The 12,617-nt window shown below is 32.9% G+C and overlaps 1 long non-coding RNA gene across 1 annotated transcript; it reads right to left on the reverse strand.

Annotated features, from left to right (window-relative positions):
* Positions 1-929: 929 nt before the first annotated feature.
* Positions 930-2,653, reverse strand: LOC121232262 (uncharacterized). Its single transcript, XR_005930611.1, has 2 exons — positions 2,492-2,653; positions 930-1,512 (listed from the first exon to the last, which is right to left on the reverse strand). It is a non-coding gene; the product is annotated as an uncharacterized lncRNA (long non-coding RNA).
* Between the last annotated feature and the right edge of the window lie 9,964 nt (positions 2,654-12,617).

The raw sequence follows: 12,617 nt of genomic DNA on the forward strand, positions 1-12,617 counted from the left end.
AGGACAGATATATGGATCAATCCACCATCATGCCTAAATATGCACCAAAGAGTGCGTCGAGAATAAATGCACCAATCCTACCAACCACACTAGTATAACGCGCATAAAGCGCTAAATCAAATATAACACATGTAGGGCGATGAATATAACACGCAATAAACGTTGGATATAACACTTATAAAGCGTTGAATCTCCACCTTTCAAATGGACCCTATGGCTTGAAAACTAAACCAGTGACTCTATCTAGCACTGTTAATAGGGCATTCTTTTCTATATTAATAATTTATCCAAACACATCATAATCAAATGATTTATCATTTTCGTCATAAGACATCACAATCTTAAATCATATTTTGACATAACACAATCGAGAATGAGTAGTTTTATTCGTACATACCTCGCATCATATTATAACACAAATAATGTTACGATATTCTTTATCACAAAGTAAACATTTATATACATATATTGACATAATTCGATCAAATAGTACGTACTTCAATCCACGTTAGACTTAAATATTATTCAATTGTATGGCAGAACTTATATCCAACAAGATAATGATCAAATATCACATAGCAAGCATATACACATCCATTAAACATATCGAGTAATCTATTATGCACATACTTATTTAACATACCTCATATGTATCAAGGAGTCAATGATAATACATACCTTTCAAATATGTTCGTCATCGTTATCTTTTTAATTTCATTTAATTCGACATATTTTCCTTTAAAGTGTCCTATATATATAGTTGTTGGAAAAATTATATTTTATGGGAAATTTGATGCATATTCTCAATAGTAAAGGTGGAGAGTTGAATAATAAAATCATGGTTTCATATTCTACTGCATGAGACCTTTACAACGGTATATCATATGCTCAAAATGGTTGAGTGATGAATGAGAAACTAATGCTCAAAGTAAGCAACTTGGAAATATTTGTTGAGAAAAAGTAAAAGTTCAGATCCCACATTGGTTAAATTCTAAGTGTGAGATGTGTATATATATGGGAACCCTCTTAAAAGGTGATTGAATGACTATGCTTGGAACCTTGCCTCGTGCATAAGAGGTTGTAGGTATAAACTTGTCGACGTGAGGGACATGAAATATTTTTTCCTCAGACATACAAAATCTATTTCAAAAGGACATTTATCTTGTTCTATTTGATTCCAATCAATTTGATTTAATTTTAATCAAATTGATTTATTGGCTCCTTTAATGGCGGATTTTGTGGAAATTTCCAAGATTCCATCATATTGAATGCCTATAAAAGGCTATGAATTCCGAAGAATTTTTTCTACACTCATATTCTCTCACACCAAATTTATCTTTCTCTCAAAATTCTTCTTTTACTCTACATATTTTTTCAACGTTCTAGTGATAGAAAAAAAACAATGTTTGTTCGTTGATCGTTGCAGAGGTACTACTACTTTGATCATTGTGTTGGTGTATCTTGGGAGACATTCAACCAACGTTTCTCCAAGTACTGTAGGAGCGGCCGAATCTGTCTTAAGGAAACTATGTTAAATAGGCATCAACGGTTAGTAAATCTCTATTCTTCTTTTTGATTTCAACTTTTTGTTACGGATTTTATTAGATTTATGTATTTGACAATTTAAATATAAATTATTCTATTTATATTCTATTTTATATATAAATAATTATTTATTTATATTTATATATTTTGTTCGCTAATATATTTTGTCAAACAATAATTCCCTCATGCTTACCTATCAACTTTTTCTAAGTTCTCATATTAACAAAATTTGCTCATTTATTTATCTTTAGATCTAACAATTACCGTTTAAATATTTAATCAAAAATGATAATTCATAGTCAAAACAATAATTAATATTAATGTTTTGACAAGCCAAATATTTAACTATCTTATGCAAAGAATGCAAATTATGCTAGCAGAAACTGATTTCGCTATTCGTCTCCCCGTTTTCACCCTCTTGACAATCTGACCTTGTTTCAGCTACGTTCGATAATTGATTTACGTAATAGTATTAGTTTTGCAACCAATTAAAACATAATCAAAACCAAGCATAATTGCATATTTTATAAATAAGTTCCTTTTTAAATCTTTATACCCGAAATGCACGTATCTCATTGTTTACCTGATCGCATCAAAATCCTACTTCTTATTTATTCTATAAGAACCTCAAACTTTTAATCTATCACATAATTCCTCAATAACTTTCATTCTATTTAATTTAGTCCCTAATAACATAAAAATTAACTATATCTTAACTTAAATTCAAGCTTAATCCTCTATTTCCCTCTATATTATAACATGGCTTTAACATAGTTCAAGCTTAGCATTTATTTATTCATTACTTATAAGCTTCAGTCTCACCAAGGTTAACTATGGTAATTTGAATTAAACTTAATAATTTCAAAATCCAATTGATGGGTTCAATTTACCTACTAAGTTAGACTAAAATTTCATAAAAAATCAAAAGGAATAAGCTTATTCTTACCTTGTGGAAGCCACGGCTATGGAAGGAGAAAACCATGCAAATTTTTTTCGTTCTTCTTTTGTGTTTGTCGTCTAGGGAGAAGATGAATGAGTCACTAATTCTTTCATACTTTTATCAATTTCCCTCACCTAATAATATCGATATAAGTTCTTATCATGTGTTAATGGCCATGATTTCATTTTAAGTCACTTAGTGGAATGTAATGGTTTGGATCATGTTACTCCACTAACACAACTTTGAATTGGTTAAATTGCTATTAAGGCTTTGGCTAAATATCATCTCAAGGACTTATTTAATCACCAATTTAATCTCTCTAATTTAATCACTTTACAAATTAATCCTTGATCACTAATTGCTAGTCTTTTAATCTAGTCCCTATACTTAATAATTTATCTAATTTACTTACTAAATATTTTTATTTCTAATTTAATTATTAATATTTTTATTTTCTAATCCCGCACTCATTTTGTAACTGCTCGATCAAAATTTCAGGGGACTTAGCTTAATAAATTTGATCCCACAATTAACTATTTCAACATCAACGAAAATCAGATTGTTACATTCAGGCTCGAGCAACCTAATGCTAATAACAACATGACACTGCTAGCATCCCATTCAATGAAAGCCCAACCAAAATCTACGAATTTAGTTCCATGCCGATGATTTCATTCACCCTTAAGAAACTCTCCTTCTTCGACATAACATTTTTCTTACAATATATTTGGATAAATAATTGTAAAGGAAAAAAAAGTGAAGAATGTTTCATTACATTTGTTTGGTTAAACTGTGAAATATTTATAATAAAACAACTTTCAATTATATCCTTCTTATAAAATAACTTACCTAAAGGTTAATATGATAAAAATGAAATTTTGCATATTAGAAAAACATACTTTTCCTTACTTAAATTGAAGTAATTAAAAATTGAATAACTCAAGGAAAAATAAAAGATATTCAACTCCCTTTATTTTACCTTAAATAAATAATAATCCAAAAAAGCGAAACCATAATGTTTCCCTTACTTCCCTTTTATTTCTCTTGTTTTTATTCAATCCAATCATAATTGGGAAAGGGAGCAAAGGATTAGTTTCAAAGTCAACATTAATTCTCTCAATGATAACCATAATGTTTTTCATTTTCTTTTTTTAGCTTAATGCTGGTTTTGGCACCTAAATTATGCTTGTTTTTTTTATTTTGGTTCTTAAAATTTTTTCCAACTCACTTTGATATTTAAAAATCATCATTCTGTTATTTAGTTCAATCCAACTTTGTAAAGGTGTTAAAAAATTCGATTGACATTTAGCATCAACTAAAATATACCACATGACACATCTAACCAATTTGAATGTGGTACGTGACATTAAGTTTACTAAAATAAAATTTTGAATTTAAGTTTAAATTCAAAATTAAAAAAAAATTAAAAAAATATTTTAAAAAGTATCTTTGACTTTAATGGGTTGTTGACTGGATAGATATACCTTTGACCCGTCGTCATTGATGTTTTATTTAAAATTTAAATATTTTCAAATTTTCATAATCATTTTAAAAATAATTTTTTTTGAAATTTTCTAAAAATTATAAAAATTATATATTTTGATTTTTTAAAAATTTCAATTCTTAAGTTAAAATTTTCCAATTTTTTAATTTCTAGACTTTATATTTTTAAGTTAAACTTTTTCTATTTTTTGAATTTTTGATTCATTTTTTTGAATTTTTTGAATTTTTTAATTTTAAAAAAATTGATATTTATTACAAATTTTTTATAATATATATATTTAAAAATTTTAAATTTTTTTTGCAACTTTATAAAGCTTAAATACTTTTTTTCATTTTCTGTAACCTAGGTTCGAGTTACGCTAATTACTTTTATTGTTTGAGCTTTATTCTGTTGTTACAATTCACCAAAATATTTTATATTTTATAAAATTTTCAATATTTATATATTATTATGACTTTTTAAAAATTATATTTTAATTTTAAATTAATTATATTATATATGATTTTTTAAATTTTTTTTTAATAAATATAATATATATTACCAAAAAATAAAATAAAAATGATGTGACACATTGTAATAGCACCATGGTCTGTCTTTATCCTTTTTTAACAACCCGTGGGCTAATATGAAAAATGAAAAATATTTTAAATATTAAAAAGAGAATAAAAAAAATAAGTAGTAAAATGAAAAAAGAATGTATAATTCAGAGACCAAACTTTCTTTTTCCTGAAATATAAGCAGAATGAAACTGTTTGTAATCGAATGATGGATGACGACAATGTCAACTTTCAATGATTATCAGTCTGAAAGTGAAGGAGAAAATTTCGACTTTGGTTAATAGCCTGTCTTCTCACAAGGATATCAAATTAGAATCCATCCCTCCGACTAATGGTGGCACTTCACCAAATTCCATCGCCACCCTTAATTTCCATGCAACTAATTAAGATTGCTTAATTTCCATGCAATTGCAAGCCACTGTCATTATACCAATAGGTATCAATGATTATAGACCTATACTACAAACAATCAATATTAATATTATTTTCAATTCAAGAGAATATTTGATACTTTTTTAATGTATGAAATTATTAGCGTGATATATTGTTATTGAATAAAACAAAAAATAAAATATTTATAAATAAATATTAATAAATTTATTTAGAGAATTAAATAATAATTATAAACAAATATTAAAACCTAGAATTGATGCTTTCTTCAATATCAAGTTCAACTGAGCACCTAAATATGTGTATGAATTTTGGTTCATTAATTTCTGATAGTAATTTTATTAAAAGCTTGAAGAATTGAGTGTTGTTCCAATAGGGTCGGAAGCGTGTAAATTATTGTACTAAAAAATCACACAAAGTTCAATTCCCAGGGAAGAGAGGTGGATCACATGGATCTCTTAAATACCAAGTCTTTCCTTAGACAGAATATCCCTTCTATAGTAATTTAATAGCACAATTAAATACTTCTATTATACCCTCAAATATTGAAAGAAAAATAGGACAAGAAAGAACACAAGAGTTTTAACGAGGTTCGGTAAATTATACCTACGTCCTCGGGCACTAACACCAGATGATAACTTTACTATCTTCAAAGTATTACAAACAAATAGAATTCCTTAAGAATTCTCAAATGGGAGAAGAGAGAAAACTAAGAGAGAAAGATTGGTTGGGATGGTTGAAATGAGAAATGGTTAGGCCTATTTATAGTTGAGGTTCAGGGACTAACTTGCAAATGGCCTAAAAAATTAGAGACCAAAATTGCAATTATCCTATTCAACTTTAAACAACTTGCCTATCACTTTTTTTTCTTTCGGTGCCACTTGCACCTCCCATTTTTGACTTTTCAAAAATCTCCACCTTGAAGATTTGATTAGGATAATCACATCTTCACACACTTCCTTCAACTCCCCAAATTCGATAAAGCTATCTTTTGTAGTGCCTCCAAATGCGCTCTCGAGCGCCATACACCTAAAGGTGCTCAAATTCTCAGGATGTTAATCAAGTTCAAACAACGATTAAACTTGATTGTTGTTACCACCTTGGTCATCATATTTGCGGGATTATCTGCTGTCGGAATCTTCTGAAGTAGAATTTTTCCTTTTTCAAAGACTTCCCGTACAAAGTGATATCTTACATCGATATGCTTGGTTCTTGAATGATAGACTTGATTTTTCGCTAAATGAATAGCACTCTGACTGTCACAATATAGACTAATGTGACTTTGAACAACTCCCAAGTCTTTCAATAATCCATTAAGCCAAATAGCCTCCTTAACAGCTTCTGTAACTGCCATATATTCTGCCTCTGTAGTAGACACAACTACTGTAGACTGTAAGGTAGACTTCCAACTCACTGGGGCTTTCGCAAGAGTAAACAGATACCCCGTAGTTGAACGACGTTTATCTAAATCACCAGCAAAGTCGGAATCAACATATCCAACTACAAACTGACCAAGTGCTTCATCCTGTTCAAAAATTAAACCAACATCTACGGTTTTTCGAAGATACCGTAGAATCCATTTCACAGCTTGCCAATGTCCTTTTCCAGGATCATGCATATACCTGCTCACAACTCCAACAGCTTGTGAAATGTCAGGCCTCGTACACACCATCGCATACATCAAACTCCCAACTGCATTAGCATATGGGACTTTCGCCATATATTCTCTTTCATCTTCAGTTTTCGGAGATAATTGAGCATTAAGTTTCAAATGAGAAGCAAGTGGGGTACTTACATGTTTTGTGTTTTCATTTACACCAAAACATTGTAATACCTTTTTCAAATATTGCTTCTGATTCAAACAAAGCTTGCCTCTCTGTCTATCTCTACTTATCTCCATGCCGAGAATCTTCTTGGCCTCACCTAGATCTTTCATCTCGAACTCTTGATTCAACTGAGCCTTCAGCTTATCTATCTCTTTTTGGCTCTTCGAAGCGATTAACATATCATCAACATACAAGAGTAGATAAATGAAAGATCCGTCATGCAGCTTCTGCAAATACACACAATTGTCATATTTGCTTCTTGTGTACTTCTGCCTTCTCATAAAGCTATCAAATCGCTTGTACCACTGCCTCGGGGATTGCTTCAATCCATATAGCGATTTGTTCAGCTTACAAACCCAATTTCTACCACCAGCATCTGTGTATCCTTCGGGCTGAGTCATATAGATCTCCTCTTCTAACTCACCATGCAAGAAAACTGTCTTAACATCAAGTTGAGCTAGCTCCAAATTCAACTGTGCTACCAAGGCCAACAAAATTCTAATGGAGGAATGCTTCACAACAGGGGAAAATACATCATTGTAGTCAATTCCCTCCTTCTGAGCGTAGCCTTTAGCTACCAATCTTGCCTTGTAGCGAATATCCTTCTTGCTAGGAGATCCATCTTTCTTTGCGAATACCCACTTGCATCCGATTGCCCTTTTACCTTTCGGTAATTGCGCCAACTCCCAAGTATTGTTCTTCCGGAGAGACTGCATTTCTTCATCCATGGCGCTTTTCCATTTATCATTTTCTAAGCTTTGCATTGCTTCTTGATAAGTGATAGGAATATCATCAACAACGGGAAGGGCGTAGGCCACCATATCAGTAAATCGAGCAGGTTTACGAATTTCTCTCCGTGGCCTTGCAACTGCAACTGGTTCTGGTGTGCTTAGTGGTTCTTGGGTCAGAACCTCTTCAACCTCTAATTCCTCCATTGTGGCTGGAGAATTAGACTTGTTAACTGGGCAAATCCCCATCTGCTCAAACTCCACCTGTTTTGGAGTACACTCCACCTGCTGTGGAGTATTGCTCGTCTGAATATCTTTATCTGCTACCTTTTTCAATGTGGCAGATTCATCAAAGGTAACATCTCTGCTACAGATCATTTTCTTTGTGCTTAAGCACCAAAGACGAAATCCCTTCACTCTAGAAGTGATTCCCATAAAGAGAGCTTTCTTTGCCCTCGGATCTAACTTTGACTCCTTCACATGGTAATATGCAGTGGATCCAAACACATGTAAGGAATCATAATCTGTAGCCGGTTTTCCAGACCATACCTCCATAGGAGTTTTTCTTTCTAATGCAGATGATGGCAAACGATTAACAAGATGGCCAGCGTATGTCACAGCCTCAGCCCAAAATTGCTTGCCCAACCCAGCATTGGACAACATACATCGAACTTTCTCCAGCAATGTTCGATTCATACGCTCTACCAATCCATTCTGCTGTGGTGTATCCCTAACTGTGAAGTGTCGAACAATACCATACTCTTGGCACACATCGAAGAACGGATCACTTTTATATTCCCCTCCATTGTCCGTCCTAAGCCGCTTGATTTTCTTGCCAGTCTGGTTTTGGATCATAGTTTTCCATTTAAGAAAAACTCTAAGCACTTCATCCTTAGTTCTCATGGTATACACTCAAACTCTTCTGGAAAAGTCATCAACAAAAGTAACAAAGTAGTGTTTTCCTCCCAATGAAGGTGTCTTGGAAGGCCCCCACACATCTGAGTGAACATATTCCAAAATACCTTTTGTATTATGGATAGCAGTGCCGAATTTCACTCTCTTTTGCTTTCCCAGAACACAATGCTCGCAAATTTTTAATTTGTAAGCCTTTGCACCTTTCAATAATCCTTGCTTTGCCAGAATTTGCAAGGATTTTTCGCTGGCATGTCCCAACTTCATATGCCACAACTGCATTGAGTCCAATTCTTTGTTACCGGAAGCTGTAGCGACTGCTCCAATAACTGTACTACCTTGGTAGTAATACAAGTTGTTTTTCCTGATGCCCTTCAATATCACAAGTGCGCCAGATGTCACTTTCAAAATCCCATTTCTCATAGTAACAACTGAACCATTGGATTCCAAGGCTCCCAATGAGATGAGATTTTTCTTCAAACTGGGCACGTACCGAACATCAGTCAGAACTCTGGTTGATCCATCTTGATTCTTTAATTGGATTGAACCTATCCCAACAGTTTTACAGGCATTGTCATTGCCCATATAAACAACTCCTCCATTTAGTTCTACTAAATCAGAGAACCACTCCCGGTTAGGGGACATATGATAGGTACAACCTGAATCCAATATCCACTCATCTGAATGGAACGACGATGATGATGCAACCAGTGATAGTTCAGAGTCACTAGTATCATGCTTAGCAACACAAGCATCTACAGCAGCTTTTCCCTTATTCTTCAGCTTTGGACAATTTTTCTTCCAGTGGCCTTTCTCATGACAAAAAGCACATTCATCTTTCCCGAGTCTGGACTTTGACTTTGATCTCCCCTTTTGAGTTTTCTTCCGAGTGTATGAACGACCTCGGACTACTAAAGCTTCTGTATCTCTGATTGAGTTTTTCTGTTTGTCCTTCTTTCTCTGTTCATAACTGTATAAGGCCGCACAGACTTCGCTCAGAGATATATCACTCCTGCCATGAAGTAGAGTAGTTTCTAGGAACTCAAACTCCTCAGGAAGTGACCCCAACAGCATCAAAGCCAAATCTTCATCTTTGAATGTCTCATCCATATTCAGCAAATCAGTGACTAACTGATTAAATTTGGTGATGTGATCATTCATTGTGGTACTTGGGACGTATGTGAAGCGAAACAGTCTTTTCTTCAAGTGGAGCTTATTTTGACTGTTTTTCTTCAAAAATTTTTCTTCAAGTGCCACCCACAACTTATTTGCAGAAGTCTCCTTTGAAAAAGCATACCTCTGCTCTCGAGAAAGGCATGATCGAATTGTGCCACATGCCAACCGATTGATCGCCTTCCAATCTTTCTCCTGTACATCATCTGGTTTCTCTTCATCAATGGCAATGTCTAGACCCTGCTGAAAAAGGGCATCTAGAACCTCACTTTGCCACATACCAAAATGGCCCGTGCCATCAAAGATCTCCACGGCCAATCTTGCATTTGCAATTGTTGGTCTTGTCCACATGGACGATGTTGAAGCTCCTACACCGACCGTTTTCTCCATAATCTTTCAATATACCTAAGGAAATCTTTTCTGATGTGGAAGATCAGTTTAAACTGCAACCACAGAGCATACTACGATTAACCTTCGGCTCTTGATACCACTTGTTGTTCCAATAGGGTCGGAAGCGTGTAAATTATTGTACTAAAAAATCACACAAAGTTCAATTCCCAGGGAAGAGAGGTGGATCACATGGATCTCTTAAATACCAAGTCTTTCCTTAGACAGAATATCCCTTCTATAGTAATTTAATAGCACAATTAAATACTTCTATTATACCCTCAAATATTGAAAGAAAAATAGAACAAGAAAGAACACAAGAGTTTTAACGAGGTTCGGTAAATTATACCTACGTCCTCGGGCACTAACACCAGATGATAACTTTACTATCTTCAAAGTATTACAAACAAATAGAATTCCTTAAGAATTCTCAAATGGGAGAAGAGAGAAAACTAAGAGAGAAAGATTGGTTGGGATGGTTGAAATGAGAAATGGTTAGGCCTATTTATAGTTGAGGTTCAGGGACTAACTTGCAAATGGCCTAAAAAATTAGGGACCAAAATTGCAATTATCCCATTCAACTTTAAACAACTTGCCTATCACTTTTTTTTTCTTTCGGTGCCACTTGCACCTCCCATTTTTGACTTTTCAACATTGAGGTCAATGAAAGTGGTGATATCAATTTGTTGGAGCATGATTTACGTTTGCAGAAAACCAAATATAGTAGTATCCTGTTGAAATGCAAGATGAAAATCAAAATACTTAAATTAAAGCTAGTCCATATCAAAGCAACCTTACAAGAGTTTCCAAAATCTAAGGAAAAACACTAATGAAGGTTTCAAGCATCCTAGTTTAAGCTATTTTTCTCATGGTCAAACTATTCTCTAAGTAAAGCTATAACATTTCGTCTTTCATGTTTTTTATTCCATAAGGAAAATGGTCCTTTCGGATAGAAGTGGAAAAGGTCAGAGATAGTAAAAGTTGAACATTATTAGTTCATATTAGAAATGATCACATTTCTCCTCATCAAAATGTTGAAAGAGCCTGTGCGAATCTCATAAATCAACCTTCACATGTTCAAAAACAATTGAACACTTTTCCCTTCAGTATGTTTTTAAGAGAATAGAGTTTGATTACAAGCTTCAATTGATGCCGTTAGGTGGCTTACAGCTGAACAGTGCGTTTTTAATGGTGTTGATAAAACTAAAACATCAAAAAGGTTGGGGAGTTTCTTCAATTGCTTAGCTTGATATCATCTTCAATGATGAGGTAGCAATAGATATAGAAAAAGCTAAAAAAATGCTGCACATACTTCACCAAAAATAGAAGAGGAAATTTTGCAAGACCTTTCAACCAAAGTGAAAAATGCTATTCGTGAAGAAATTAGTGGTGCCAAGTTTTGTATAATAGTAGACGAAGCTCAAGATCAGTCTAAAAAGGGAAAATGTCTATTGTCTTGAGATATGTGGATAAAAATTGATATGTGAAAGAGTGATTTTTGTGTTTGTTAAGGACACTATTGCACCTACATTGAAGGATGGGATATTTTATGTCCTCTTCCAATATAATTTGGATATTCATAATATTTGAGGACAATGATACCATGGTGCAAGTAATATGAGTGGAGAATAGAACACCTTACAAGCTTTGATTTAAAGTATGTCTATATGTTTATTATGTTCATTGTATGTCACATCGTTTGCAATTAGCATTAGTTGTTGCATCAAAAGGAGTTATCCCTACCCACTATTTCTTTAATAGATTGAATTACATTATTAATACCGTTGGTGTCTCATACAAACGTAACGATCAATTAAAAGCTGCCGATGTTGCAAATGTTGCTCATTTACTTGATACTAATGAGCTTTAAAGTGGAAAGGCACTTAACCAAATCAATATTTTGCAAAGGCCTAGAGATACATGATGGAGTTCACATTTGAAATATGTTTCTAGCTTGATCAATGTGTTTGCAACTTGCGAAGTTTGTTCAACTTTATTAATGATGGAGCTACTTTAGTTGGACCTGTTGATGCAAATTGTGATACTTTATATCTGACTAAGTTGTTGAATTCAAATATAAAATGTAACATTTCATTACCAAAACAACTCATTTTTCCATTTTTTCTCGAAAAGGAAACGTAGTGGTAAAATTATTTTATAAAAATATCGGCAGCATTTCTACCTATTTTACATAGAACCCCCTGCAAAATTTAGATTTCACAAAATATCCACATTTAAATTATCCCCCAAATCAATTCCTAGCATGATGATTTCTCAGAACATATCAATAAATTAGATTTCTACGCTTTACTATTTTATCAAAACATTAGTTATAAAGTACTAGCAAAGAAAACATAATGAAAATATTTAAATTCAGTTTATGACATAATATTATATATATACAAGCCTAGGTACATCCCATTTACATAAACTATAAAGTAAACTTTTCACCAACATTGTTTGAGCTGAACTTCGGTTCTTCGAATGCTGCTGGAACGATCTAGCGAATCTAATTATCTGCGCGTGAAAAATTAGACAAACCATACACTGGACAATTTTTATACTCAGTGGTGCTAATATCATATAAATCATTACATAAGTATTGAACATAAATTAATTGATAGAAATAAATTAGAACATGATTATAAATATCAT

This window comes from Gossypium hirsutum, chromosome A07, assembly GCF_007990345.1.
Source record: "Gossypium hirsutum isolate 1008001.06 chromosome A07, Gossypium_hirsutum_v2.1, whole genome shotgun sequence".
In the NCBI taxonomy this organism is placed as follows: domain Eukaryota; kingdom Viridiplantae; phylum Streptophyta; class Magnoliopsida; order Malvales; family Malvaceae; genus Gossypium; species Gossypium hirsutum.